This window comes from Lepisosteus oculatus, unplaced genomic scaffold (assembly GCF_040954835.1).
Source record: "Lepisosteus oculatus isolate fLepOcu1 unplaced genomic scaffold, fLepOcu1.hap2 HAP2_SCAFFOLD_37, whole genome shotgun sequence".
In the NCBI taxonomy this organism is placed as follows: domain Eukaryota; kingdom Metazoa; phylum Chordata; class Actinopteri; order Semionotiformes; family Lepisosteidae; genus Lepisosteus; species Lepisosteus oculatus.
This window is the reverse complement of record NW_027167902.1, coordinates 838,336-843,420: the sequence shown is the minus strand read 5'-3', so window position 1 is coordinate 843,420 and position 5,085 is coordinate 838,336.

Genomic DNA, 5,085 nt, shown 5'->3' with positions numbered 1-5,085 from the left:
GACACCTTCCAAGAGAAACTGATGCAGGAAAAGGAGAAAAAAATGATCGCCATGTACAATCGGCGGCAGGAGGCAGCTCTACAGAAGATGAGAAAATGTTTCCAATATGTCAAATACGCTGCAGAGAAGAAGATGGGGAACAGCTATCGCTTCCAAGCCCAACAGGGCCCCGAGAAGAACATTGTGGGGTATGATCGGTCTTACCCCCTGAAGCCTATGGGTAACAGGAAAGTCTCCGGCCCTGGTGAGGTTCGGGCTGTGGACCGCCCGGACGCACAGAGTGATTCCTTGTTTGCCCCCACCCCGCCTCAGGATGGTCATGAGAGGCCCTGCGAGAGGCCGGGCAGGAGGGGCTCAAGAGTACGCAAACCTAAGGACAGGACTGTCCTCCCCATGGTGGCGACCCCTCCAGGGCAATGCCCTTCTCATGCCAATGGGAAGGAGCACTTTCAGTTGCAAGAGGAGCTAAGAAAAGTGGCCGAGGCAGAGGCCGCGCTGAAGGAGGAGCATCGCCGGAGGGAGGCCAGCCTGCAGGATGAGATGCGCCGGAAGGAGGCCATGATGAAGGACGAGATTCGCCAGAAGGAGGCCATGATGCAGGCGAAGCTCTTCAGAGCTCAGGAGGAGCTGAGGATGGTTCCGAGAGAGATGGAAGACTCCAGAGAGGTGGCCGGAAGGGAAAATAGAGGCGAGGCAGAGCGAGCTTTGCCCCAGAGGACCATGGGCCAACCACCGCTCTAAGGCCGTGCCTCTTCTGACCTGCAGAATGGAGAAGCAAAAAGCCTTCACTCCAAGGAAAGCCCTTCCTATCAGAGGAGACAACCTTGATTATGGTTCTCCAATGGAAGATGGCGGATGCGCAGAATCGCACTTTCCCTCTGCGCTTTCCCATCAGGAGAGACGTCAAGTGAGCCCTTGCAGCCGTGGGCTAGAAGACGTCCCCTGTGGAAGGAGAAAGTATCTCAAGAAAGCAAGGCTCCCTGAAAGCGACGTGTCAGCGGCACAGGCCGCGCAGGGCCACTTCAGAAATAAGACCACATGTCTGGATGAACAAACTCTGTCAGTGGAAAACAGATATTTGTCCCCTACAAGTCTGATGTGCCCTACCGCTGAGCAATTTCCATATGAGAATAGCCAGAGTGGAAACCCTCAGCTGGTGCCCTGTGAACTGTGTCACGGGAAGTTTGCTGTAGAGAGGCTGGAGAAACACAGCAAGATCTGCAAGAAGCTTCAGAATTCAAAGAGGAAGGTTTTTGACTCTTTCAAGCACAGGGCCAAGGGAACAGAACTGGAGACATACATCCATAAGAAGAAGGTTAAACCGCCAATCGTGGTAAGGGCTATCCTTAAACTCTTTCCAAGCTTCCCTTTTTTTCTCCTAGAGTCAGACTCAGCTTATAAATCAATGTAGACAATAAATAAGTGTTTTATGAAGTACTCTTCTGAAAAACTGCCGCAAAGGCACATTTGCCAGACAGAATAAATGTGTCTTAGTGACTTCTGAATTCTGTTGTAAAAATCTACATATCAAGCAAATAGCACTCACAGGAAACAAAACCATAACTACGTAAATTGTACTCTCTACCCAATGACCTGAAAGGTGGCCCCAGAAAGCTACGTTATTACTGTATTGATATTTTCTTGCCTTGTGAATGGTTTGCGACCAGACTGTGTACGCAGTGCTAGTCTGGACTTTTTCTGGAAGCTGTTTTATTGGTTTCATTCCCTGTTCCCAGCTGAGAAAGAACAACTGGAGGCAGAAGCACGAGGATTTCATTCGGAGCATCAAACAGGCCAGGGAGGTGCAGCGGGTGATCACGCAAGGAGGGAAAGTTGTGAACCTGCCCCAGCCCCCCGCGAATCCAAACCCCGACTACGTGCCCTGCCCTCACTGCGGCCGGCGCTTTGCCCCCAGGCCGGCACAGAGGCACATCCCCAAGTGTCAGCACATCAGGAGCCGCCCTCCTCCTCCTCCTCGCAGATGAAAACTGATGTGAAGAAGAGCAAAAGAGTCATGATCTTGGCTCACGACTCACGTCCTGCTTTTTCTTTTTAGAAACACATTTAGCACAGTTCATCCGTATGATGATGAAAAAAAAATGTTACCTTATTTTAATTAAATGATTTTTTTTTGGTGGACTGGTGTTTGCGTAGCTGTGGTTATTTCAGTTTTTCTGTTATCATTCATACACCTTGACCTCCTAAAAATTATTTTTCAACCTGGAACGTACAATTAGCAGGCAATAGAACAGGTCACATTGGTCTTGGAACCATCAAAAAGCAGTATTCACACATTCTCGGCATCAATTTTCCTTAAAAACAACTGAAAAAGCAAGGTAAAGAGTGATTGATTTTTTTAATGAAAGTTATTTGATTTAATTTATTTAATTTTCATAATATTTGAAATATGTTGGGATTAATGTGACTCAATATTATCTGCAGCTCTTACACTCCAGGCACCTGATAAAGTGGAACGCAGTGTCTTTGCCTTACATGGCGCTCAGCTCTTCCTCAATCCCAGCAGAAGCACCAGCAGAAGCAGCAGCCTCCGGGTCCTGCCTCATGCACAGCTTAAAATGCAACACCAAGTAATACAACAAACAACAGGGAAAACCATTCACGATCAGACACATCCGTTGATTGCTGGCTCTCAGTAAAGGGACATTACATCATTACATCACAAAATAGACTACATTTCAAGGTTAAAGAATTACCATGTTCTGCGATTCAGAACGAGGCAGCAAAACTTCCTATAATCTGTTGTGGCCCTATGACATTGTAAAGGAGCAGGCTTGTGAATACATCTCGTTTAATCCAATGGAAATATAACTCTCAACTTTTTTACGTTTTTGCCAATAAATAATACTACATTGTTAACTCTGCATAAAGAACCTTGGAATGGAACGTTTTTTGCAGTGAAATGTTTGCTGCATAACCTATACCCTTTCTCTCCTACATCACATTGCATTAGTCATTACAGTGATTAGTGAGCAGGAAGGGCTGCATCACATCGCAATTTGTGTGGAACTTGAATGCGAATTTGTTACAACATGGCGTAACTTACAGTCCTTTCACAAAATTCATGATTTTGTGCTCAATTTTGAGTTTGTAAAGTTTTTCTATAATGTCAATGATTTTATTTTGTGACTGAAATTAAATAATTTTGTGTCTGCAAAATTGGGACTGTAGTTCCACCTTAACCTACTAGTACTGTATGTCTTTGGACTGTGGGAAGAAACTGGAGCACCTGGAAGAAATCCACACAAATGAAGGGAGAACATACAATTCCATCCAGACTGCACCCCAGGAATTGAACCCAGGACCCCAGCTCTGTGAACCACAGTGCCAGCTCATTGCTATAGTCACTATAATTAATGTCAAAACTCATTTGCAAATGAGCAGCCTGGGATCCAAAAGGATCAAGACAAGGATCCAAACAAAGCACTATCCCAAAGCTTGGCTTTGTACCGTATATAATACAGGGCTTGATGCAGAAGGCAGATAATCAAAGTCCATGCAATAATTGCTAAGGGAAAGTGACTTTGTGTTCTTGGAGGGAAGTCACTCAACATGGAGCTGTGTTAGTGAAATGATTGTTCTGATGTACGGCTGATGTCCAAACACTGAAAACATGATTGTGTATGCAATCGCACTCCTGAGCTCCATTGGGTATGGTTAAAATAACTTTTTATAGTTCATCACATTCAAAGTGTGTGTACTTGATGAAAGTGTAACACGCATTTGGAGGAGTTATTCAGGATTTTCTTTCATTCAACTATTTCAAGACCCATTATTTTCAGATGTTGTAGTATACGTGAATAATGAAAGGCCTTCATATTACACAATGAAGGAATGACTTCGCAGGTGTGAAGAATAAAAGATTAATTCAGCTCACTTTGGGGAGTTTCACAATGGCCCTCCTTAAAGAAATGTGGGTTTGATTAAAGGAGTGAAGAAAAAGCACTGAATAATATTTGCTTCTGTAAACGTAATCATCTCAAAATATGGTTAAAGAAATTGAAGAAGGTTAAACATAATCCAAAACGTATAAGGTCAATTTAAATACACCCAGAATTCTAGTGTTTATGCAATGCATCTGTGGGTTGATATGAAATACGGCCGTTCTTAAACTAAACGAGGTTATCGAGAGCATATTCCGAGTACGGCTGTGGCCAGTTGTACTGTGAACTGAGAGGACCGTATCTTATCCTGAAATGACTGTGCAAATACCGTCCTCTGCTGGCAGAAGGAATAGATTACAACGGCACTGTATTGGCGATTAGTCCTATTGCTAGAATATTGAAACAACAAGGAGTCCGCGGAGTCAAGCAATGCAGAATAAACAAGTACCTGAAATTCAATAGGATTTTGTGTATTGATTACAAATAGGTGTGAATTTCTCATGTACAGTGGTATTCATGGATTCCTTACACAAGCAGCCGTTGTTATGATACTTTCGTAATCTGAATATAAATCTGTTATCTACTTGAAACTGTAATTATTGAATAGATTAATGTCTTTGAAATGCTTCATTAACTGGGCAGTTTCCATGTTTGGAAATGTTTTTATTTTGATTGCTGATTGCTAGATACTGTATGTTTAATAGGCATGCTGTTAATATTTTCTACAAATAAGACAGTTATGCTGTAGTAAGTTCTATATAAGTTATATAACATAAGTTATATTTTGTTCTGAGGTGAATTTGAATCTCATACTAAATTACTGGTGTCCTTTTATCTGAGAAACACTACCTGATTGATCACCTGATGCCTAGAAATTAGCATGCACAGTAGCCCAGTGTTTAGCATTGCTAGCTCACAGTGCTGAGGCCCTGGGTACACTTCTGGACCTGGGGTGCTATCTGTATGGAGCTTGTATGTTCTCCCCATGTTTGCATGAGTTTGCTTTGGGTGCTCCGGCTTCCTCCCACACTTCAAAGAACTACTGGTAGGTTAATTGGCTTCTGGGATAATTGGTGAGTGTCTGTGTCTTCCCTGCATTGGACTACCATCCAGTCCCAGGTATCTCCTGCTTATTACTTTCTGAGGCTCTGGCTCCCCCGTGACCCCCCGACCCCCTGACCAC